The 25,846-nt window shown below is 49.1% G+C and overlaps 1 protein-coding gene across 1 annotated transcript in view; it reads right to left on the minus strand.

The window, feature by feature from the left end:
• Nucleotides 1-23,975, minus strand: part of SMPD3 (sphingomyelin phosphodiesterase 3) — an 82,112-nt gene extending 58,137 nt beyond the window's left edge. Inside the window, exon 1 of the mRNA XM_059905110.1 lies at nucleotides 23,905-23,975. The gene's annotated coding sequence lies outside the window, so the exon portion shown is untranslated. The remainder of the gene's footprint in view (nucleotides 1-23,904) is intronic.
• Between the last annotated feature and the right edge of the window lie 1,871 nt (nucleotides 23,976-25,846).

Genomic DNA, 25,846 nt, shown 5'->3' on the forward strand with positions numbered 1-25,846 from the left:
ACAGAGGGTGAATCTCTGCATCCTGTGGGCGAATCTGCCATAGAGAGGGAGGCGGAGCTGGGAGCACCTGGGCTGAGCCTCACTGAGGCTCCTTTTCAGCTTATTCTTCCTTTTTTTCTTTGGCCGCACTGCACGGCATCTGGGATCTTAGTTCCCTGACCAGGGATCAAACCCGTGTCCTCTGCATTTGAAGTGCAGAGTCTTAACCATTGGTCTGCCAGGGCAGTACCCCCTTTTTAGCTTAAAGTGTCAGATTTTCCTTGACAAGGAATAGTTTCTTTAACCATTGTACATATACACAGACCCGCCCTGGCTTACACGACTTTAGTTATGATTGCTCACATTCATACAGTCCTGGGGGGCTTTGTGGTCATTTTCAAGGTTATGAGCTCATTGATCCTCCCAACCTCTGAGGCCAGAACTGGTATCGTCCCATTTTGCAGTTGAGCAAACTGAGGCTCAGAGAGGTGACTTGGTTAGTTCAAGTTTGTTGTCAGAGGCAGGATTTTGACTGAGCTTTTCTGGCCTCCTTTATGACACAGAAGGGAGCTCAAATATCATCGTGTTCACCCCTGTTCGGTGACCGTGCTCAGCGAGGCTCGAGACTTTTCCTGACATACCACAGGGAGCTAACAGCAAACTGGGTTGGGCCTTTGTACCTAGGGGTCTTATCCCTGCATGCTGACCTCTGCTTCAGGCCTGGACAAGGGGCCTTGGCCCACCCCATTGTTTACCTACTAACAAGTATTTCCTAAGGTTGGTGCTATTCCAGGCTCTGTGGGGAGCTCTGAGCATGGAGGAACAGGCTGACACAGATGAAGCAAGTCATGGAGGCTGATGTGGGTGTCTGTGGAGCCCAGCAGTGCTTGAGTGGGGGCTGCCATTCAGCAGAGTGGCATTGGGAGGAGGGACCATCTGGAGGCCTCGGTAGGGGCTGGGCAGCCCACACTGGGGTAGACGTGGCCAAAAGCATGAGGGTAAGAGGTTGAGGTGACCAGGGACTCGGGCTGGGGAGGTCTCCTCCTCAGGCAGGCCCTCCCTGCACAAAGCCAGAGGATCTGGTTCCATCTTCTTCAGGTGTTGCCTTCCTCACTAGCCCTTCCCTTTGCTTCATCATAGGAAACACCTGCAGAGCCCCAGCTGCGCCCTTCGGGGTTTCGGGTGTGGGTTTGAGGGGGTGGGGGGATGCTGGGCCAGCACGTACAGAAGTATGGCAGGTTGGTGCCCAGAGCCAGGGGGTGATCACAGCCATCCCTATCCTGGCCATTGGGATGACTGTCTCTTCTGATTCCTCTCTTTGGCCAGGAGTACTGCCATGTCCTTACACCACTAGAGAGACCCTGTGTGTACATGACAGAATATAATTGTCCTACAGATGCTATCTCGGGCCTTTGAATGCTGAGCCTTCCCCCAGGGCATCAACCCTGTTCTACTGCCCGCTTCACTCACCCCTCCACATGGTGTCATGGGGGCTGCAGGGGAGTAAGCATCTCTGGACACCCTTGTGACTCCTGGGCATTTTGTGTAGAGCATTGGTGGTATGTGACATCATGGAAGTTAGGTTGGACCTGAGTCCACCATGACGGGTAAAGTAACTTCACTTCTGAACCCCAGTTCTCTCATCTATAAGATGGTTGAGAGGAAGAAATGAGAAAATCCTTACAGAATGTTTTAGCATGGTGCCAGGCACCAGAATGCTCAATAGATGCTGTGTGGTTCTCCTGCAAAGCTGTGGCCCTGGTGACGCTACTATAAACCAGAAGAAATCCTTAAAGAAATAGTCCCCAATAAAAGGTGCAGAAATCTCACAAGATGGTGTGGAAGAGAGGCCTGGGCCTCAACCAATGGAATGGTGTCCATTATGGCATGCCCCCCTCAATCATCCGACAATGGGCTTAGAAGGGCCAGAATCAGAACCTCTGGCTTCAGACCCTTGGTTGTCAATTCTTAGCACATGGAATATAAAGTTAACCTCATGGATGTCCCTAGAGGTGCCCCACGCAGTCAAGGCTGGAACTGATGAGGGAGAACGTCCCCTATTGGAAAGAAGTAGGTTGCTTGGGCGGGTAGCGTGGGCAGGAGCCCTGCATGGCAAGAGGGTCTCCTCCAGCCAGAAGGTTCATAAGACTCCAGGAGAAGTGTCAGTGGCTGGGCTTCCCCCAGTGGGGAGGGAAGGGACCCAGCTTCCTCATCTCTCCAAGAGAGTCTTTGGATCCTGAGGCAGGTGGCAGAAGCAGGAGGCAAACTCAGCTGGATGCCATGAGGACAAGGAGCGGCCCTTAGGGAGCCAGAGGCCTTAGGGCTCTGCTGGCCACTGGAGCAGATCTAGGCTGGGAAGAAGGAATAACAAAAACCAGGAGGCTAGGAGGACAGAGGCAGGAAGATGGAAGCCCTCTGGGAAGCAGCAAATAGCTCTTTGTATTGTTGGAGTTGTGAGAAGATGGGGTTGGGTGAACCTCTAGGCTAGGCCCAACCGCAGCTAGTGCTGAGTGGTGGGGATGTGGAGAACAAGCAGCCCTGCTGAGAGAAGCCAGTGTATACAACCCAGAAGGAACAGCACCTGGGTCTGCCAGCCCTCCTCTCTTGTCTTATGCTGCAAAGAAGCCAATCACATGTGTTTCCGTGAGGTTGATGACATACCCTCAGCACAGAGCCTGGCATTGGGGGGTGCCCAGGGGAGCACTGAGGGAGTGGTTTGACCAAAAAAGGAGCGGGGACCGGTCCATCTGACCACGGACCGGATTTTTCTCAAGGAAAATAAACTTCAGAGAGTAGAACAAAGGTAAAAATAAAATAGAGACTATTTTAGACTATCTTATCTATTACACTATTAATAATCCTGCCCCATTTTTGCAAAGTGCATAGCATGGTTCCAAACAGGATCTTTCTATGATCAGCCATCCAGTCAACATGTTTGCTGAGCGTCTACTAAGGTTTCATGCAGAACCAGCTTCCAGGGGTACCTGGATACAGGTACACCCACAAGGAAATGAATGTTGATTCAATAACCTCATTTGGTCTCTGACAACCCCATTTACCATGGGGACGGGGCACTGGAAGAAGAGGAAAGAGTGGTGGGCTGGCTGGCCAAGGTCACACTGATAAGCAGTTCATGACGAGACCAAGAAGTTCCTCCAGGTCCCCCACGGCCACCTTGAGCTGACCCCCAGCAGCTCACCATGACTGTTTGTTTGGCTCTTACAGAAGTAAGACTGATGGGAGTTTCCAGTGATAGCTACTGAATATCCGAGGGAGAGACAGGTTTCAGAAAACTGTGAAACAATGAAAAGCTCTTAACAATTGATTTACAATCAATACGGTGAACAAATAGCACCTAAAATAGAAATATCCCCAAGAGACAGATCTCCACTCCTCGTGACTGTTCCTGTCACCCCGCTCACTTCCCAGTCCTGGCTGTGTGCGTGCGTTTAAATCCACCGGACAGACTCAGGCCTCAGCCCTGTGCTGTTCGACACTTTATTAATAACAACAGTAACTACGTTTATGGACTGCTTCTCTCTGCCAGGTGCTTTAAATGTGCTCATTTAATCCTCCCATCAATCTGCTTAGGTTGATATGATTATTCCCATTTCATAGATACTGAGGGTAATTCAGCTCCCAAGTTTCAGAGGTTTAAACCTAGGTCTGTCTGATTCCAATACAGATGGTCTTCCTACTTCTCTGTGGTCATCAAACTTGCAGATGGCAGGGAAGAGCTGGGAAAAGTTGTGAAAGCATTCAGTGAAAGATTCAGGCCCCTAAAATATCTTGAGGCCCTGGGCAGCACTGTCCAGTAGAACCTTCTGCGATGACGGGAATGTTCTGTATCTGGGCTATCCACTACGGTAGCCACTAGCCACACGTGGCTATAGGGAACTTGAAAAGTAGCTAGTGTGGCTGAGAAACTGAATGTTTAAGTTAATTAATTAATTAATTTATTTATTTTTTAATTTATTTCTGGCTGCATTGGGTCTTTGTTGCTGTGCGTGGGCTTTCTCTAGTTGCGGCAAGCGGGGTCTACTCTTCGTTGCGGTGCATGGGCTTCTCATTGCCATGGCTTCTCTTTTTGCGGAGCACAGGCTCTAGGCGTGCAGGCTTCAGTAGTTATAGCACACAGGCTCAGTAGTTGTGGCGCATGGGCTTAGTTGCTCTGCAGCATGTGGGATCTTCCCGGACCAGGGCTCGAACCTGTGTCCCCTGCACTGGCAGGCGGATTCTTAACCACTACGCCACCAGGGAAGCCCTTAAGTTAATTTAAATAGCCACATGTGGCTAGTGGCTACTGTGCTGGACTAAAGGTGTACCTAGGGCTGTGGGCAGAAACCAACAGGATGATGCTGGGTCAGAATCTGTGCAGCTGTTGCATTTGGGTCATAGGAACAGGACAGGGAATTGAAAATGACTGGGGCCCAAGCTGATGCACTGTGAACTCGGGCTTCAGTGGGTGAGGCCTCTGCAGGCACCTCTAGATGTGGGAGCTGAGACATTATATCAGAGAAAGGAGGGAGGGAGGGAGTGGGCAGGCAGAAGGGAGAGGAGAGGCTTGGAAAGCAGAGGCAGGTACAAGATGGGTTCATCCGAGCACCCAGTCCCTTGTTCTCTGAGCTAAAGCCCCATAAATGTGAAGGAAAGAAGACTTCTCAATGCCAGCTAATGGCTCTGCCCCAAAGGGAAGCACCTTCCTGAAGTGCCTCTGCCGGGTGCCCTAGACTTCCCGTGAGCTTATGTCCACATCCTTTTTCTTTGTTTGCTTTGGAGCATCCAAGCAGCCTGTGTCTCATCCTGGGAGCTGGAAAATAAACATCACTGTGGAGACAAACTCACTTGGCTCCACTTACAGCGGCTAACGGCCTGTGATTTTCTAGCTCAAAGGCCCTTTGCTTCTGTGAGCATCGCCCGAGAAGATTTGGCCCTGGAAAAAGATATTAGGAAGCCGAGGGCAATAAACTGCCTGTGATCAGAAAGGCTCAGGACAGACCCCTGACAGGGGCATCAGAGGCAACACTCTGAACAGGACAGCCACATGGGCTGCCTCAGCCACTCTGCCTCTGGTTTGCAAACTGAATGTGCCCCTCAGCCCACTCTCACCGCACCCTGCAGATCTGGGGGGAGCAGGTGCAACAACAGATGGGCCTGGGCAACTTGCTCCAGAGAGGCATCCTTGCCTTGGGCTTTCAAGGACTGGGATGGATTTACGCTTTGTCCTCCTACTGCCTTGAGTCTGGACTAAAAAGGGCAGGAGGTTGATAGCATAACTAGTCACAGGGAGAAAAGGGCCTTCCCAGCAAGTGATGCTGAGACTTGGGACCTCTAACTCCTTTTCTGTTCTGATTATGGAAGGAGAAGAAAGGGTGCACTTGGGTAGTTTGCAAGACCTCTCTGAGGTACCCACATCCTAGAGCCCTCCGTTTGCACCTGAGCCTGGAGTAGGGGCTGGAGAGGGTCAGGCAAGGATACAGGTGGCCACAGTGCTGTGTACAGATAGCCCAGAGGAGGCCATGATCAGTCAGGTTCTTGATTCTGGGAACTACAATTATGTCAAAAATCCCAGTGGTCAGCGGTGACTGTGGCCAGAGGCCCCAGCCTGGGGAGTCTCAGTGATGTGACCAAACTGGCTGCCCCATGGGAGGTGATCCCTCTCTGATGGCTGCACATTAGATGCCACAGACAAGGCAGACATGGGTGAGGATCTAGGTACTGCAGGGTTATGGATCTGGAGTTGGTCCTGGCCCACCAGCTACCCTGAGGGTAGGTTGTAAGGAAGCCGAGGGCTGCTTTACTGGTGATCTGGGCTCCAATGTGATAAAGCAAAGGCCTGTCTGCTTTCCTGCTGGATATTGAGGCTCAGTCCAATCAATCTGCCTGCCAGACCCTGTGCTTTTGCTGTGAGGGTCAGTGTAATAGGGGCTGCCAGAGCCAGGTACCAATCAGAGCTGCATGTGGGCAGGTTAGTGCTCTGTGCTGCAGCACGGTGGTTCTGAAAAACTCAGCAAGCCTCTGTTTTCAGGGGCCAGGGAACTCTGCCCTGGCAACCTTGGTGCTGGGCTGGATTTCCTGGGAAGGCTCTGAGTGGGTTGGGGGATACTGGGCCTCAAGGCTACAACATAGATTCCAGGAGAATGGTTGCTTCTGCTCTCAGCAAGAGCTTGGGTTAGGAGAAAGGAGCTTGGTGCACATGTGATGGACCCTTCCTTCCTGGCCTGCAGTGTAGCATGATCAACTGCAGCTCAGTTGGGGATGAGTGGGGCTGTGTAGCCCAAGGCTGACACAGGCCTGTCCTAGTTATACTTGTGAGCAATGAGTCTCTACCAGCCCCTTGGGCTGTGCCCTCCCTGTTCTTTTCCAAATAAAGAACTTGAGGACCAAGGGAGGAAACTCTTCCTGGAGCATGCAGTGGGTCCCATCTTAAGGGAGTAAATTCTGGGTCTGCAGCGAGGAAAGGCACTTAAAAGTGGGGCCAGGCTTCCAGTGTGAGTGTAAGAGGAGGCAACACACAAGGTCAGCTTTGACTCGACAGCAGCAGAAGTTGCCCTCCCACCCTCCCTGCCAGCTCCCCCACCAACATAACACCCGCCTCCCGCCTGTCCCTTTCGCCTCTCTCCCTTTCTTTTTCCTCCCGGGAATGCACAGGAACATTTTCCAGAGAGAACATGTAAGCCTCAGCAAAGCCGATTACGGTGCCCCTTGGCGAATATTTGGAGCAGATGCTGTCTACTGCCTCCCCAGTCCCGCCATTTACTGACTGCAGTGCCAGGGCCACGGGCTGTGATTCTGTGGCAAGATTCAATTTCATAGATGTCAATAAGCTGAGGGTTAATTCAAACTCTGAGGCTGAGCGTGACAGCTATTTTGGGTCAAGTCTACATTTCATTCCTGAATGGACTCTGGCTTACCCATCCTTTCCCCGGTCCAGCTCCTCAGCTTTCATTTTGAGTTCACACACTGAGTTTGGCCACATGCCTACGGAAGCCCTGGGCTAATTTCCAATCTTGGAGGCCTTTTCCCCTCACCCCCGCCACTGTTCATTGTGAAAACCAAACACCATAGAAGAGAATTTGGAAATACTTCATGTGGAATCGTGCCCCTCTCATAACAACAAATTCTGTTAGGTTTTCTCCTTCGATCTGGACATTCTCTTTATGGTCTGTTTATTCAATTAACGTTAGATGCGTCTCTGTGGCCTTTGAGTCTTCGAGAGCATCATTTCCAGTGGCTTCAGCATGTCGTGTCAAGTGGATAGACATGCATTATTTAATCACTTGTCTTCTGTGCACACTATTGCTGAAAGCCAGGTCACCTGACCTGATTTTGGCTTATAACACACATTTGGCAGTCCCAGTGCAGGGATGTGCAAAAGTGGGGCCAGATTTCAGATGCATTTATTCATGAAACATGTATTAACTGTCAGTTAAAGGCAAGGAACCATGGCATAAGGGAGAGGACAAGGTTTAGGGGAGTAAGAAAATGTGGCCCTAGATAACCAGTGGCTTGAGAGTCTGGCTGGGGCAAGGAGACAGACCTCCAGGTCTCACATGATGAGGGGGGATGTTAGGGCTTCTGATCCCCAGGAAAGTTATGATATGCCTGGTTCTGAGAAACTAGGTTCTCAAGTAATAGGGACTTATCTTTGAGACCTTGGTGCATCCCCAATTATTTGTTACTGATGATAAACTAATAAAGTTCGGAACTAATTTACCAAAAAAACAAACAAGCAGAGATGCTGGGGGCTTTTCCTATCATCACTTCCATTTCAGTCACGTGCCTTCTGATGTTTCTAGAGTAGGAAGAGAAAGGATGTGGAGGTAGAGTTGCACTTGTGGGAACTGTGGGAAAACTGGAACTCCCATCCATCATGTTCATGGGCTGGGGCGGGCAGGCTAAAAACCACTGATATGAGAAGAAGAATAACTGCTGTTTACTGAGCTCCTGCTTCAAGACAGACACTGTACTAGGCACTTTACGTAAGGAAACGTGAGTCCCTTTATAACAGTGTTTTACAGTAGAGATGATTCTTTTCATGATTAAGAAGAGTTTGTGAATTAGAAAAGTTAAATGATTCACTAGAGGTGACTTCTCAGTATCTCTTCTCCAAAACCAGGTAGCTGCGTAGTATTTCATGTAACCCTTTTTCTAAAAAGGGATCTCGTGCATCTTTGCCTTTCAAAATAAAATGGTAACTGGATAGCAATCCAGACCTAGGAATGCAAGAGAAATTATATGGAATAATTTTAGAAAGTCTCTCTTAAGGTAATTTACTTTCCAGTGAGAGTATATACTTAGAGCTGAAATTGATAAGCATGTATGTTTAGAATTAGTACTTAAGTTATTTTGGTCATTTTCAAAAGAAACTGTACTGTTAAATTAACATACCACATCAGTGGGCTAACAACCTGATCTCATCCTCACTCCTTTTGCTGGTAGATTAAAGACTAGGGTATTTACAGACTTTCTACTCTTCCTGGAAAAGTCAGGAGTCCAGACCAGAAACCACTGACCAGCAAATCTCAGTGCTAGACCAGGATCTGTGCATTGAACTGGTGGCTAGATGTGTGTGGTGGGCAGAAGAGAATTTGAGGGACCCGGGGTGAGCACTCCAAGGGCCAGGGAAGCCTGGGCCTGGTTTTTTAAATTTGACTTTGTTGTTTTTCTTGCTACAACCATACTTCATAGTCCCGTGAGTCAGAGCCATAGGTTTTGTTTTCAAATGGCCTAGAGAGGGCCTTGCTCAAGGTGATGATTTATTCTGATTCTTTCACGGGAACCTTCTTCTACATCTGACTGTGGATGACGAAATGCTCTCCTGACCACCCCTTGGGGCATCCCTGCTTCACACTCAATCCCTGCACCCCATCATCATGTGTTCAGAGGGACTTCAGTGACAGTTTCCTCTGAAGGCATGTCCACCATGCCTGCCCCCCATGTATGGGGTGACATCCAGTCTGCAGGCTGGTGTATATCCTTGAAACTTTGCGATGAGTTTGGAGCCAGAGAGGAATTTGGGAGTCCTTAGCATATAGAGGGGAGCTACATCCTTCTACAAGAGTAGGTGAGGTCAGCAGGGGTGCGGGCACCTGGGGAAAGACTGGGATCTGTCTTGGGGCAACCACGCTTGAGCTGCCAGTAGAGGGTGGAAGGGTTGAAAGGCACAGTAGAAGAGATGGGAGCTGAGTTGGGGAAACACAGTGCCCCAGGGCAAAGAAGCAGAGGGTTTCAAGGAGGGAGTGACCAGGAGGGCCTGTTGAAGCCAAGAGGCCCAGGCTGTGTGGAGCCTGCTGGGATTCCTCTTTGCTGCTTTTGTTTGTTAAATTTTACCCAAATCTTGGAAATTATAAATCCTATGCTGTGGGATGAGTCTTACTCCTTTTTTTTTTCCAGTTGTTTTCACATGGTCATAGATTATTATATGATCATTAAAGAACATTTGGAAGAAAAGGTGGAAAGCAAAATTTTAAATACTTAATTTCCACCCTTTCTAAACACACCAAATGTTGACATTTTGGTATATTTTCTTTCAGTGGCTTTCAGTGGGTTTTCAGTGGTTTAGAGTTTTTAAAATTGCAATTATACTGTATTTATAAATTTGCACACAATTTAACATTTATACTACAAGCATCGATCTAGGATTGGTCTTTTAAAACATGGCAAACATCATTCAGACTGGTACAAAGTTCAGCACCCACCTTTTAATTCAATCGTCTTCATTATATTACTCCTTTCTGTTATATATATTTTGGCTACTTAACGTCAGGTACTGAGAGTAGTATGTAAATTTATGCCCACAACTGTCTTCATCTTGTATTTTTAATAGTAACAGGTTTTGCCTCAAGTATTTTGATGCTAAAATACTGAGTGTACAAATGTTCAGAACACTTATGCTTTCACAATTGCTCCTATGAATATAAAATTACCCTTTTTATCCTGCTTGATGCTGCTTATTGCCTTAAATTGTGCTTTGTCTGACAGAGCCACTCACGCTTTTTCTTTTGTTTGCATTTACCTAGTATAGCTTTGCCTACCCTGGAATCATTTTATTTTAGGTGAGTCTCTTGTATTAATTTAATCTGGGAACCTTTGTCTTCTAACAAGGGGATGGTAAATGCTTACGTTTATTGTCCTAATCATTTCGGGTGGCCTCTTGTCATCTTGTTTTGTGTTTTCTGCATTTCCTTTCTTTTCTGACTTTTGAGCCATAGCTGGTGATTTCTTTTACCTTCTGCAGTGATTAGGAAGGGAGACATCTTGTTTCTCACTCCACTGGTCTGCATTTTATTGCCTCCAATAAAGGTCTTAATTTGTCTCTGTGTTCGGTTTGTAAGCAGCTCTGCTTATCTCAGCCTGGCCCTTCTCATCTCCAGGAGGTGACATCCTCTGCAGAATGGCTTTAAAGGCCCTCTGTTGATTTCTTTGTTTGCTCACTCAGGGAAAGGAGTCCTGCATAGCTGGAGCAGGAATGCTGAGAGCTTCTGTCCAGAGGAGGTGCCCCATGCTTCCTGCGAGATGGAGGGACCATCTAGGCTCTAGCCAGAGGGGTGGGTGTATGGCGACGGTGATGGGGGAAGGCAGGAATTGTCATTACCACTGCCCATGGAAGCCCCAGGAAGTGCCTGTTGGCCTTTGATTGAGGAAACTGGCCTGAGCAGACCCGGCCCAGCTGGTAGGGATGAGCTCTCTGCAGAGAGAGCGTCCCAGGGCTGAGGGACCAGAGTAACGGTGGGTGGGGGATGGTGGGCCTGAGCTGGCAGGGTCCTGGTTCTGGCCTAGACAGGTGGTTCAGGGCCTGTCAGTCTCAGGCGTGAAAATTCCTGGGCACATAAATTTTTTTTATATTCTTTTTTTTTTTAATTGAAGTATAGTTGATTTGCAATATGGTGGGCACATAAATTATTTTTAAATATGCTTTTTTTGGAATTCCCTGGCGGCCCAGTGGTTAGGACTCTGCACTTCCACTGCAGGGGGCACAGGTTCAATCCCTGGTTGGGGAACTAAGATCCCACATGCCAAGTAGCATGGGCAAAAAAATATGTGTGTGCGCGTGTGCGTATATGCTTATTTATTTATTTATTTATTTATTTATGGCTGTATTGGGTCTTCGTTGCTGTGTGCGGGCTTTCTCTAGTTGCGGCGAGTGGGGGCTACTCTGTGTTGCGGTGCACAGGCTTCTCATTGCGGTGGCTTCTCTTGTTGCGGAGCACAGGCTCTAGGCGCGCGGGCTCAGTAGTTGTGGCATGCGGGCTCAGTAGTTGTGGCTCGTGGGCTCTAGACTGCAGGCTTAGTAGTTGTGGTGCACAGACTTAGTTGCTCTGCGGCATGTGGGATCTTCCCGGGCCAGGGCTTGAACCCATGTCTGCTACCTTGGCAGGCGCATTCTTAACCCCTGCGCCACCAGGGAAGTCCCTGTGTATGCTTTTTAAGACTTGTAAATGGAATTTCAGTGAGGGTTTTCTCAGGGCCTCCGTTTGTCTACTGTCTTAACCAGGTATTGCTCCCATGTATTTTATATTAAAACTCTCTCTGTGGGGCAATTAACAGCTTTAAATGACTTATTTAAATTTAAGCACCTCTGGCATTTTTTTCAGTTATGCAAGATAGTTGCTCCTCTGTATCCCCTAACACAGAGGTGCCAGTTTTGGGGAGGGCAATGCCACAGCCACAGAGGGGGGAGGGCTGGGGCCTGGGAAGGCAGGGTGGGGCTGCTTGGGGAGGACAGCCTGCCAAGGCCTAGGAAGGTCTCCAGAGGGAGACAGGCCAGGTGGAGCTTCATTGTTGTCTTTTTTTGCTTTTTCCAGCTTTATAGAGGTAATAATCACATAGAACATGTGTAGGTTTAAGGTGAACAATGTGATGATTTGATACATGTTTATATTGCGAAATGATTATCACAAGCCTTCATCTTTTGTAGGGCCTGAGAGGCAGAGGTGGGGCTGTGCTGCCGCCAGTGATCCTCTGCCTGACAGGGCCAAGGCTTTCCTAAGAGTGGCCACAGGTCAGAAGGAGCAGTGACAAGCTGGTGAGAAGGGGCAGTGCATGCAATGGTCAGAGCTTTGACAGGGCCAGCCTGGCTTCTGGGGAGGGTGGTGGGCCAAATAGCTACTTAGGAGAGCCAGACCGTATCCACCAGACTGACCACCAAAGGCTGACACCTCACAAACACCAAGTTCCTTTGGGACCAGCACCTCAGCTGATCCTCTGGGAAGCCTTGGAACACTTAAGCCAGAATCAAGAGGTAGCATCATCAGGGTCCAGAGAAGCAGGTGTCAAGGAGGCCTTGGGGCTGGGACAAAGCCACGCCTGGCCACTGGAGTCAAGGTCATCACTCTAATCTCCCTCCTGTTCCAGGCCCACATGGTCATGATGGCTACTGTCAAGCCCTTGGAGCACCAGATGAGGAAACTGAGGTCCAGAGATGTAGATGATATATCCAAGGTCACTCAACAGGCTGATTCCAATTCCTTACAGTGTTTCAAAATATTTTGACCCATATGCTTTTCTTCTTCTATATGAGTTGGTGTAAACCCTCTGACTCAGGTGTTAATGTCCAGACCTAACACATGCAAGTGTGTGTGTGTGTGTATGTGTGTGATTCCCCCTGTTAGAGTTAGTCGTTCCTCTTCTGTGTTTCCAGTGCTCTCTGTTCATCCCTCCATCATACGATTTATCTTGCTGCACTGGAATTATCTGTCTGTGTGTGTCCTCCTGACAGGAGTGAGTACCTAAGGGCAGGGACTTTGTACTGTTCTTTGTATACAGTAGGCACACATGAATTTTGTTAGATGAATGTTGATGAATTCACAACTGTCCACTCACTATACATAGGTTACCATGGCTTGGCCCTATTAAATGTGCAATCCTTCTATGATTGATTAATTAAAAATTATGTTCTTCTGAAGGTTAATAACTGAAAAACTATACTTTGCTTAGCATACTATGCCTGTGAGGAGCATAGCTGCTTGGGCCACACTGCTTCACGGTGCCCCTTGTAGCAGCGTGCTCTAATTGCAGGCAAAGGCTCTCAGGAGTGGGTCTTTCAAACGAAACATGTAAAGGAAAAACATTTTCACCAAATGTATGCAACAAGTTTCTGAAATACACCAGCCTCTGCTTCCATTGCCCTTACTCTGCTACCCCAGCATCAGTAGCTGGAATCACAGCTGCTCAGATTTGACATGAGATAAGGTTGGCAATATTTCTAAGATCTCAATTTGGCTCACCTGCTGGGGCTACAGGTGAGGCAGCACCTATAAGGAAACAACATGAAGTGGCCATGTTCATTTTCACACTTCCTACTCTGTGCTACATGTTCTGTTTTAGACTTGGCTAACCCCCTAAGGACAGGGATTGTGTCTCATTCACTTCTGTCTCTCCAATGGTTGGCGCAGGGCTTCACACAGAGTAGGTGCCATGTGCTGTGCTGGGACTGTCTAAGAATTGGCGTGTCAGAGCCTTGGGGTCAGAATGATCAGGTAAAAGAGACCTGGCTGGCAAGCTGCTCTGAAGTAACCACAGCTCTACTTGCTGGTGCCCAACCATTCCAAACATCCATGCCTTTATTATTATTCTGATTTCTCAATTTGATTTTATTCTTCAGAAGTCACCATTCCACTCTGTCGCATTCCGTGTGTGTGGAAACACATTAGTCATTACTGGGGTCAATGACCAGATGAGCCCTTAACATTCCATTACCAAGACAAGTGTTTGTCATTTCTCATTAGTGTTATGTTTATAATCACTAGGGACTTATCCCCGGACAACTTGTCAAAATCTGCGTGGCCTTGCCAACACGTGGCAGGTTTATCCTTCCAGAACTGTGAAGGGCATCTGGAACCCTCGCATGACTTTCCAAAGAAAACGCAGTGCACCACCATGGTCTCTTTCATCTTCTATCATCTTGCACATCAAAACTCCCCCTTCACTCATCAAGGGACTGTTGCAGAGCTGTGAATATTACCTCCCCACTGCCTCACATCCTTCACAGAACTGCAGGTGCCTCTTGGAAGAAGTGCCGCATCTGTGTCCCTTTCCCTTCCTGCCTTTACTTTCCATTGTTATTAGAAGTGTAGCCATGGAGAGAAATCTGGTGGTCAGTGGCGACTGCAGCCCTGAGAAAAGATATATTTTCCTTCTAATCAGACTAAGGAGAATGGGGTTTGGTTTCTAGTCCCTGCAGTCTGCAGAGAAATAAGCAGAACAAACTCAAGACGGCAAGTCCAGAAAAATCCCCTTTTGTGAAACAAGCTCTCTGCACGGGGGGTGGGGATCACTGATTGATAGGTGCTGCAACCGGAATGGGCTGTGGAATTTGCGGTGACCCTGACTCAGGCCCTCACAGCAGCCAGTCTGGGAGGCAGCCACTCAGGGGCATTGCTGGAGAATCACAGACCAAAGGATAACACTGCCTGCCTCTTAGAGTACAGAGAAAAGGTCTCAGTCCAGGGACAAGCCTCTGCCTCCTCCCTCACAGAAAAAGCCCTCCTAAGCTTTTTGCCTGGATTTGGGCACTGCGGCTGTGCTTGGCATCTGTGCCTCTTGGCAGCTCGTGCTGCCTGCCTCTTGACACAGGCAGCCATCCTCGTAGCAGACCTCCCAGCCTTCTCCTGCCTAGAGCTTTTGTGAAGCCCAAATGAGAGAAAAGCCCACGCATGTTCTCTAAAGAGCAAAGAGCACTGGTAGGAATGCTGGATGGCTGTGCTGTCTGGCCATGCCCTCCACAAGCTCTGGCTTTGGGTATGCTTGATGAGCGCGTTCCACACGGCAACAAAACGCCCCAATTCAGTGAGATACCTCAAATTGGTAGTTTCAGATTTTACGTCCCTTTCTTTGCCTATGAACTTTTTTTTGGCCAACAATTGTTAGCCACAGGTTTTCTAAACCCTTCTTACCAAACATCTATTTTCTACTGAAACTCTCTTCTCCATTTCAGGGTCCCCAGAATACACCACTGGCATACCCAGCCTTGTTCATTTGGTCACAACTTTTCCCTGCCTTCCCTCCCCACCCTACTGACCCTTCAGAGCCTCTTCACATTGTACCCACCTTTTTTTTTTTTCTTTATAAATTTGTTTTTATTTTTGGCTGTGTTGGGTCTTCGTTGCTGTGCGCGGGCTTTCTCTAGTTGCAGCGAGCAGGGGCTACTCTACATTGCGGTGCGCAGGCTTCTCATTGTCGTGGCTTCTCTTGTTGCGGAGCGCGGGCTCTAGAGCTCAGCCTCAGTAGTTGTGGCGCACGGGCTTTGTTGCTCCGCGGCATGTGGGATCTTCCTGGACCAGGGATCGAACCCGTGTCCCCTGCATTGGCAGGCGGATTCTTAACCACTGCACCACCAGGGAAGCCCTGTACCCACCCTTGAAGACCAAGCAGAAGACCTCTCTACAAGCTGACCCACAAATCACCTCGCCCTCCTTCAAAAGAAGTTATTGGGTTCCTGCTGATCTTGAACCATGAGGCAGTAATCACAGTGGTTGAGAGCAGGCTCTGCAGTCAGCTTGCCCACCTCTTACTGCTTGTGTGACCTTGGGCAATTTACTTGAAGCTCCTGGGCATTGCTTTCCTCAGCTATAAAATAGGGATAATAACAGTAGCTCTTTTATGCATATCAAGGGCTGAGCACAATGCCTGATGCACTGTAAGCACTCAGTAAAGGAGAGCTAGTATTATCCTAAGAATTTGCTTTGTATGTTGCCATGTAAGGCCATAGCAACCCAGGAAAAGTAGATTTTATTGTCCCAGATGAGGAAAATGAAACTCAGAAAGGTTAAAGCATTTGCCCAAGGCCACACATTTGGTGATGAAGCTGAGATTCAGAGTCAGGTCTATCTGGTTGGGAGCCACAGCTTTCCCACCACCATAGCCAACCCACCTTAATAGGCCTCCTGTTGTTACGTCAGCCCGTCTTCCTTGGTTTACCCTTCACGTGGGCATTGCTCCTCTCCCCAGCCAGACCCTGGGGTCCTCTGGAGCAAGGTTTCTCAAAACACCGCCACCCTAGCTATGTACCATTCAGTATCTGTTGAGTGAACAAAAGAGTGAATGGATGGGGGACTTCCCTAGTGGCTCAGTGGTTAAGAATCCACCTGCCAATGCAGGGGACATGGGTTCGAGCCCTGATCCAGGAATATCCCACATGCCGCGGAGCAACTAAGCCCGTGCGCCACAACTACTGAAGCCTGCGTGCCTAGAGCCCACTCTCCGCAACAAGAGAAGCCACCGCAATAAGAAGCCCGCGCACCGCAACGAAGAGTAGCCCCCACTCAACGCAATTAGAGAAAGCCCGCCCGCAGCAACGAAGACCCAATGCAGCCATAAGTAAATAAACTTATTTTTTAAAAAAGAAGAGCGAATGGATGGGAAAAATTCATTTCAAGACCAGAATCTATCCCCAAATAACCTAGCCCTGGTACTTAAGTCCCTGGAAGTCAGGGGCCTCTCAGCAGAACCAGGGGCCATCCCACCTCCAGGCCCTTCCCCACTTCAACCCACCCACCACACTGACCCAGGATATCTGACCATGTTTCTCTCCTTCTAAAGCACTTCCAGGGATTTCTGCACTTCCTGTGGGACTAGTCTATAGAAAGGAGTTTGGTTCCAACATGCTCTGTTAACATAAGTCTTCACTGAGCTTAACATGTATTTCTTTGATCTAGAAGGCAAACTTTTGGAAAAGAGATGGTCAAGAATAGCAATGATGTGCTCCCTCAGAGCTGTGCAGTAAAGGGACCACGGCCACGTTCTCCTGGGGCTATGGTTTCTTTATTTATGTCCCTTTATTTTTAAAGTAAAACTGCATGTAAAGTGCTCTAAACACCAAGATCAGAATGCAGAACTTCAGGATAAACATGACAGAACGATGCCTGTTTTGCTGCTTGCCTCATCGTCCCAGAGAAAGAACCTCACGTGTGCTGATGGGACATAGGAGAACATGAAAGATGCTGAGGTATGCCCAAAGTTACTGAGACCCTATGTTTTGGTGTAGACACAATCAAATGAAACTGTCCTTTAAGCCTCCTCAGGAAACAAGCAAAGATGGGGGTTGAAGCAGTAGAATTGTAGAGAAGACCATGGAGATTCTGAACAGAAACTTTTCTATTAAAGAACACCTGAAATTCCATTTAGTCATAGCTACCATTTTTTGAGTGCTCAAGACTCCATAACTTGACCAAGGCCAATGGGTGGCAGAGTGGCTTTGACCTCGCGTATGTCCAACTCCTATCCAGCATCTTTCTCCTAAAGCACAAGGCTCTCATTTCCCCGAGGAATCGTGGAGTCCAAGAGACTTAGAGCTCTTGGGTCATCTGTTGTAAGTACCCTCTAATCATCCTCTTCCTCAACTCATTAGCAGAGGTCAAGACCTGTGCATAATTCGGTTAGCTAATTTGTTTATTCATCGTATGCGTATATAAATGGCTTGAAATCTTTCCTCAGTATCCTTATTTGCAAGAAAATTTGGCCCACATCAAGGTAATTCATGAGCTTATACTTACAAGTGTGTTCAATCATGTTTTAACTAGTAGTAAATCTTTTGTTTGATTTATCTGAAAATTGTTCTTCTTCCTCTTGCCCCTGTCTTGTAAGATTCTATGAGCCCCCTCTGATAACAACAGCAGCTAAGTAAAGATAAACAAGTGAAATTAATTTTAATAATATTGTTTATTTAACTGAATGTATCCAAAATGTTATTTTATTTTATCCAAAACATTATTAATGAGCTATTTTATATTTTTTATACTAATTTTTCAAAATCTGGTGTATATTTTATACTTACAGCACATCTCAATTCGGACTAGTCATATCTCAAGTGCTCAATAGCCACATATGGGTATTATATTGGAAACACAGATATAAATAGGCATTCTTCTTTTCCTATTTCATCTGTTTCTATTTCAACTTTAGGTTTTGCATTAGGATTGGATCATAAAAGGCTGTGTTAATGGAAATGTGCCCTTTGGATAATTTAATAAACATAGCAGCAGTTTAGGACAGTGGAAAGAACATACCTTAGGAGTTATAAAACCTGGGTTCTAATCCTCAGCTAACCGGGCAACCCTCAACTTCCCTCAGCCTCTTTCCTCATGTTAAAAAAGAGATGATGGCTTATGATTATTAAGTTTCTCTTACAGCACACACCGTTTTCAGGGTTTCTGCAGCTGTTTCCTCTTTCCAGTCAAAATTTTTGTATGACAGTGCTTATCCCAAGTTGGAGTAGTGTTCCCTGTGCCCAGTTCTGTGCCTGGCACGCTGCAGGAACAAGAAATGTTTGTTGAATGAACGAAAATCCAGTTCTTTGAGGGATCCTCGGGCCTCTCAGTTTTTGCAGAATAACTATAGCAGCCTTAGCAATTAATTACATTTTCATTTCCTTTCTCATATTAGCCTAAAGTGCTGACAATCTAAGCTTTCTGAAGGGTAATAGCCAGGATTAGAAACCATTTCCTGATCCTGTTAGCAAAGGAGATGGTGCTCAGCTATAGGCATGACTGCCTAGAGACCCCCGCAAAGGGCCTCCCTCTTGTTACACGCTGTTCTTATGCTGAGGAGAGTTAATTAATGACTCTAAATAAGAAAACAATCAAATCTGTCTGCAGTCATATGAGTCAGAGCGGACCAGATGGGGAGCTGGTCCTTGGCCTCCAAATGCCCTCGGGAAAAGCAATAGCAGCCTTTGCTCCATACGTCAAGAGCCTTGCAAAATCCCAACCTAGAAGGGAAAGGAATTGCTCAAAATGGATTGGAGACCCAGCATGATGTGAAGCAGTTTCTTAAAAGGCCAGGCCCCCTGCCTGGGTGTTATGCACACTGAGGTCTAGGGAGAGGAGAAAAAGCACGAGTCTATTTCTCTCTACTCTCTTTAGACACCCAAACCTACGGCAACTGCATGGGGAGTTCTCAGGCACAGGCCCCCTGTGTGTGTGTGGCAAGATTGGGGCAGTTGACACTGCCACCCTGGGAGGACTGGAGAATATGTGGCTTAAAGCCCATCAAGCCCCAAACCTGCCCATCTTCAGGACTCCCATAGCCACATATGAAGGTGGAACATTGGTTGTGACGGCATGAGGGTGGAAATGTGATGTTTCCCTGAGATTAGTTGAGGCTCACAACAGTGAAAACTTTTATTTTGGTGTTAGAAGCTTTGCTGTGAAAAATCTGAGAGAGGGAACAGGTGGAAGGAGCCTCTTAACAATATCCAAGTGTCCTCAGCATTGGAACAGGATGCTAGCAGATAAAGATAAGCCCGTTTCTTTAGCTCTATATGTACTCTGTTGAATAATAACATCCTCATTTTTTTTTCCCTCTCTCTCTATTCTTGCAAGCTTGGCTTCCTATGAAACTGTTCCACTCTAGAAAAACCCTGGACCACTGGCCATGAGGGCCATATACTCTCCTTTCCCCTTCTTTGGTAATCAAGTTCCGGTAACAAGCCCTTTGTCAGGATAAGATGTAAAGTATGTGGCAATACCCTTGCTCAGTTTGAAAGGACTCCTTGTGATTTATGTCTGAATCTTAGTTGGTCCCCAATCCCATTACTCTAAAATTTGGTTAGAATCTCACAGAAGACAGTACAATACTTCAATTTTCCTTCTACAATAGCAGTAGGAAAAAAAAAATAGTGGTCAGGAGGAGTCTCTGGAGTCTAAGATATCCAGGTTGGAACGTAAACGTTGCTCCTTCTGATCTGTATAACCATGGGCAAAACCCTTTCCTCTCAAAGCTTCATTTCCTCATCTTGAAAGTGGGAGTAACACCACCACCCACATCATAGGACTGTGAGGATTAAATACATTCTTACATGTGAAGAGCCTGACTCAGAAATGTTTCCTCTTATTATTAGCTTGTAATTCTTTAAATAGGGATTGCTGATGGGTTCATTCAAAGTGATGCAGTAGATCGTCTACAGCTATGTTTTCTCCTGTTCCATTCTGTGATGAGCTTTGGGGAAATCCTCACAGAGGCCGTGGTCCTCAGAGATTGCTTCTACTCCATGCCCTAAAATTCTCCCTTTCCACTAGGCGGGGCTGGGGCCAGTGCTCCAGAACCTTGGACAGCTCCACACCCTAGGGACTGCTGGGCGGCCTGAGGGAGCAGGAAGCACTTGGGGGATTTTCCCAGAAGGGCTGCATTACTGTGGGGATTTAGGAATCCCAAAAGCCGCAGTCTCATTCCCAGCATGTGTACCACTTGAATGCATGCTGAGATTCTTCAACACAGCCAGCCCTCCTGGAAAATTCTGAGGAACCTCTCCTCAGAAACTCCATCCATAGGAGTTACCGAATCTTCAGGGCCTTTCCTTCTCTCCTATGAACTCCAAGGATTTTTTCTTTTTTGAGCCCAAGAAGAACAGAAATACTACCCACAACTTCCTGTATCTGCTGATATTTAATCTGTTTGGCTTCAGTACAAGGATTAAACATTCTTGATTAACCTCAAGTGAAAGTAATGTATGAGTATGAAGAAAGGCTTTAGAAGACAGAGATTCAGGTATGAATTTAAAAAAACAATGTTATTGCCTGTATGTGATGTTAAGCGACATTCTCTAATCAGGATAAGCAGGTAGTTCAATTTATGAGATAATTTAGCTTTTCGCTCTCCAATGCAGAACACAACACGCATATGCAGTCACCTTCCAAACAGGCAAGGAGGAGATTAAGTCCTATTTTTACTGTATGATACTGAGTCATGTAGTTCAATGAAAATCACATGGATGCCAAAGTAAGAACAATACCAGGTATTTAAATATCTCTTTTCCTTTAAGGAGCTCTAAAGAGTTTGTGGCTGCAAGAAATCACTTTAGAGCAACACCAGGAGAGGAGACACATGTCACCAGGTGGGCATTTAAGACTGAGCACATCTCATCCATCTCCCCTGCTCCCATCATTAGGCCTGGAGGAGCCAGTGTTTCCCAGTTCTTTGCGTTTAGAAATAGGAGCATCTGCATTTTCTGGGCCGTATTGTTGATGAGAAAAAGAAAGCATATGTTTGAAAAATATGTTTTTGACTAATAATGAGGAAGAGGAGAGGATAAAAGTAGAATAGGAAGAAAAAGGAGAAAGGAATTGAAGAAGCAGAGGAAAAAACAGGAAATATGCTTAAACCTCCCGAGCTTGATGAATGTTTTTCATGCATTTTTCTCTTAAACAAATTTGATGCCCACCCCCAACTGGATGAAAACTTGAACAAATGTCTTCAGGCCCTCTTTAAATATTTCCATATAGGCGAGGACAGTGGCAGTTCCATTACCTGAAGGAACTGCAGACAAGAACATCAACTCAGGACTCCAAAAGCAGACAAGTAGCCCCCAAATGGTTTTTACCTAACAATGCCCACACCCACCTTGAGCTTTCACACCGTGGGGGAGTGTTAGTTGCCAAATTTCAACTTGGTTTCACTTCTTCCCAGCAGAGGTCACTGTGGATACTTGTGGAGACTGGACCAGGCAGGGCTGGGCTGGATGGTGGCTCTGGTAACTGTTCTTCCTGTGGTTCCATTGGCCACTGTCTAGCCCCTCATACAGGAAAGGAGCCTCTGGTGACAGCACCTTTGCCGTCAAAGTGCTATGAAACTGAGGTCACTTGGTGGGAGTGGGCAGGTCTGGGAGGGCTGTCCTCATCCTCCAGGTGATAGTGATATATCTGTGTCACGTTCGTGCCCTCTCCGTGAGTGTACCTGGTATTACTGAGAGGCCACCTGTCACTGACCAGCAGCTCCAGCCCCATGGTCCTTCCAGATAGAGGCCAAAGTGACAAAAGTTGTCTTTCCACACAATCTTGCACCCACCTCATAAAGGACTCTGCTGTTGAGCTCCCCAAGCCCCACTTGTCAGCCCATGATGGTGGGGGGCAGAATTCTGGTCCTTAGGGCAGCCCGTTATAGCAGGATAAGGTTTCTGAGGGATGGGAAGGGCAGAGCTCTGGTGAGGATATTAGGGTCAGACCCAAATCACCAGAAGGGCTGAAGAGAGCTCCACATACTTGTGAGATCCCACTTTCTGCGCCACACCGCATGCACATGATCTGAAGCTACCTCCACCCTGAGGGCATCCACTGGGACCCTAGGTCATTACTGCAGCTTGAGGGTTGAAGGGGTGACTACCCTGCCCCCGCCCCCATCCAAGGCCAGCAGTAATTGATTCTTTTCACACACATCCGGCCAGATGCACAAGGGACACACACATGAACACTGGAGCACACATTGGCACCTCACCCAGCCATACACATTCACACTCACACTCTGACCCGCACCCTCACCCATGTAATCACACTGTGACACATACAAACACACTCGAATCCTGGAACCAAATTTGACCAAACACGGCTGATGGAGCGGGGTTGGGGGGGGACCAGTCAGGATGCCCCTACGGCCCCTGGCCCACTCATGCCTCCTGAACCCTGGGCCCCTCCTCGAGAGGCGGAGCCCCTTGCTTGTCCACGTTCTCGTGGTCACAGGACTTGAACGCTGCACAGAAAGGACCCTGGCTACCATCGCACACACGGCGTCTTGGCTGCTGGACCGGCGAGGGTGGTGGTGTGCAGGGAAGAAGGGTGTGGGGCATAGTGCCCTGCCTGGCGCAGCCGCCTCCTCCCTTGGGATTTTCCATCCCGGCTCGCGCGGGCCCGCGAGGAGCGAGCGCGCTTTGTCTCCCGCCTGGTTTCTGGCACGTTTCCGCAGAAGCTCTCCGCGCCGCGCCCGAAGCCTCCCCCACCCCCCACTCCCCCGGCCGCGCCCCCCGCCCAGCCAGTGGCGCAGGCCCGCCAGTGCGGCGACCGCGGCTTTGTCCTCTCGCGGATGCCGGGGCCGAGCGCGAAAGCCCTGCGCCCGAAGCGGCCGCCGCATAGCCGGGACACAGGTCTCGGCAGCGGGGTCTGAGGCGCACCCCGCGCCGAGCAGAACAGCCGGAGGGTCTATGGGCGCGGGGGGCGTCTGCCTGGAGCTGCAGGGCGCTTGAGAGGGGGACTAGCCCTGTCCCGCCCAGCATGTGCCCATCCAGGTCCGGCTCCCCTCTGCGGTTCAGCAGCCAGGGTCTCCGGGGTGGGGCGGGGCGGGTCGGGTCGTCTTGACTCAGGGTCCCTGGCCTGGATCCCGTTAGAGAGGGCCAAGTCGATAAGGCCCGGGAGGCGAGAGGTCGGGAGGGGTTCTTCAATCCCTTTTACTTTTCCCCACCGCACACCCCACACCCAGGCTACTCCGACCTTAGGCACGGGGCCCAGACCGCGAGGACCCCGAGAATCCGTCAGGGCTCTCCTGTACCGGCGACTCCTAACAGGGTGGGGAAGGGTCTCCCGGCCTTTGCCCCTCACATCCCATTCCCCCCTACCCCCCATAACCTAGGCGGGTCCAGCTGGGACGGGGAAGAGTCGTCTGGCTCCATCTTCATCCCGTCCCCCCTTTTCACAAAATCCTAGGCTTCGGGAGAGGGGTGGGTACGAGGAAGGGTCTTCCTGACATCCCCAAACAGCCCTTCCTCAGGAGGGTCTGAGCGGAGGAGGAGGAATACCGCGGTTTCATCCATCACATCCAGACCCTCTTTGTAAGCTCAAGCAGCCGAGGTGTGGGGAAGGGTCCTCCTGCCTCCGAGTCTTTCATCCCGGAACACTCCCTGCCATCCTCAATAATCCAAGCAGCCTCGACTTCAGGCACAGGCGGAGGGAGGCTCCAAGCTCTCAACGCCCTCTCAAGAGAGATGGTGGGGTAGGTCCCCAGCCCTCGCCCCTCACGCTTAAGAGCCTCCTCCACCATAAGACAAAAACTAACCAAAGCTGCTCCGACCTCAGGCGCGGGGCCACAGGGAGGCCCACGAGGGGCTCACCGGGACAGATGGTCTTGAGGGCGGTGAGGACAGGTCCCATCAACTCCCCAGGCCCTCCACGCCTCAATTCATTCCTTCCTCAATAAAACAAAAGCGAATCCAGCAGCACCGACCTCAGAGATGCGGAAGGACGGTCGGCGCCCGGCAGCGCATCCAGCTCCTCCGGGCTCCTCACGGCTTCGGCTTCCAGGCGAGGGCTCTCGACGCGGGGCGGCGGCGGCGGCGGCAGAGAAGGCTGAGACCGCTCCTCTTCGCCCCGGAGCCTCCCTCGGACTCAGCACCTGGAGCGGCGAACAGCTCCGCGCCTCATTCCGCTGACCCCGCCTCCTCCGCGCCGCCGTAGCCAATAGAGACCCGAGCCCCGCCCAGGGGGTCGCCCATTGGGGGGCGCCATCTCCCCTCCCTTCGGCCCCGCCCGCGGGTTCTTCTGTCTCTCTTGCTAGACAAATCCCCGAGAGCCCGCCGGTGTTTTCGTACAGCCTTCTGGAACTTGTAGTCCTTTAAGGACGCGGAGTGGGCTCATGTCTCGGGCAGATAATGAGAGATGGACTGCATTTCCCAGGGTGCATTGACAAAACCGGGGCGCTGAGGAGGGCGGGAGGACTGTTTCTATAGCAAAGGCGGCTGGTTGGGGACGGCTGACGGAGTAATGGGGCAGGCCACGGGACCGTCAAAGGATTGAGCATGACTTCGGGCAGCCTCCTTTGGCAGGCCGTTTCCATTCTCTTTTCACCTCGGTCCCCACCCCGGGACTCTGGGCCTCAGTTTTCTTATCTGGAAAGAAGGGCGTGGAGTCGTCTCCCCGCCCACAGTCCGCGGTGTTAGGGCAAACCGAGGGCGAGCTGCCCAGCAAAGGTGAGAGAGGATGGAGACCTTCGGCTTGAGAGTGGAAGGGGCGCATTCTGAACTTTATCCCTTTGTTTTTGCCTCTATCTTGTCATAGAGGAGCGCTTTGTTTTTGGTCATTTTCCTTGGGCCATCAAGGCCTTCTCATCCCGGATTCTGGCCTCCTTCACGCCACCCCCCGTACCGCAGCGTCTCCCCACAGCGTAGCCAGAGGGCGCTTCTGCTTAAAACCCTTCACCAGGCTTCCCATTGCCTCCGGAATTAAACCCACGTTCCTCAGTGTCAATCTAAAGGCCCTTCAAGATCTGGACTCCACCTTCTTGCAACACTCTGAACTTCTTTGGAAGCTGAGAAGCCTTAAGCACTCGTTCTCTCCCGTGGGTCCCTCCACCCTGCACTCAGCTAATGCCTCACACTCTTCAAGCCCCAACCTAGACGCTGCCTCCTCAGTGAAGCCTTCCCAGATGCCCGGCTCCATATGAGGTACCTCACCTTGTGTTTGAGCAGCACCCTCTACTTCCCCCATTCTACTTGTGTATTTGAGTCTTCCATATTAGATGATAAGATCCACAGAGCAGGGACCGTGTCTATATTATTCACACTTACAGTCCAGTGCCTCTAGTGTCTGGTGCATAGTAGGTACTCAATAGATATTTGTTGAATTGAAAATGAACGTATTGTAATTGAATTTCGCATCATCTTGATCTCCTATGGTTAGGCATTTCCCATTGCTGAAAGTGTTCAATTAGAGGGATACCACCGCCTTGAAGAAATGTTTATGTTATTCAAACAATGGATTTAAATTTTGCCTGAGTGCTTTGAGGGCCTTTCTAGTCCTATGACGCAAGGGAGTGATAGATTCATGCCTATCATTCCTTGGAAGTCCTGTCAATTCTCCCCTAAATGTCATCAGTTCTTCATGATCCTCTATTTCTAGCTGTTGGCTCTTCTTTCTGTGCCTAAACACCCTACCTCCCACTCCCTTTCTGGGAAAGATCTTTTGCTCCTATCAGTTATGGAGTAAAGGCAGTCTGAGATCCCTGCCCTTCTTTCAGCCCTCTGCTCAGCATCATAGGGCCCTGGTGGTGACAACCCACCTTGCTAGGTAGCATCTTTTCTGATTCTTTTTCCACTCAGGGCCCTGGTGTTGGCCAGATGGTCCAATTAATCCCACACATGCTTCGTATGTCACCACATCCAGACATTTTG

The sequence above is a fragment of the Balaenoptera ricei genome, chromosome 19 (genome assembly GCF_028023285.1).
Source record: "Balaenoptera ricei isolate mBalRic1 chromosome 19, mBalRic1.hap2, whole genome shotgun sequence".
NCBI classification, from domain to species: Eukaryota; Metazoa; Chordata; class Mammalia; order Artiodactyla; family Balaenopteridae; genus Balaenoptera; species Balaenoptera ricei.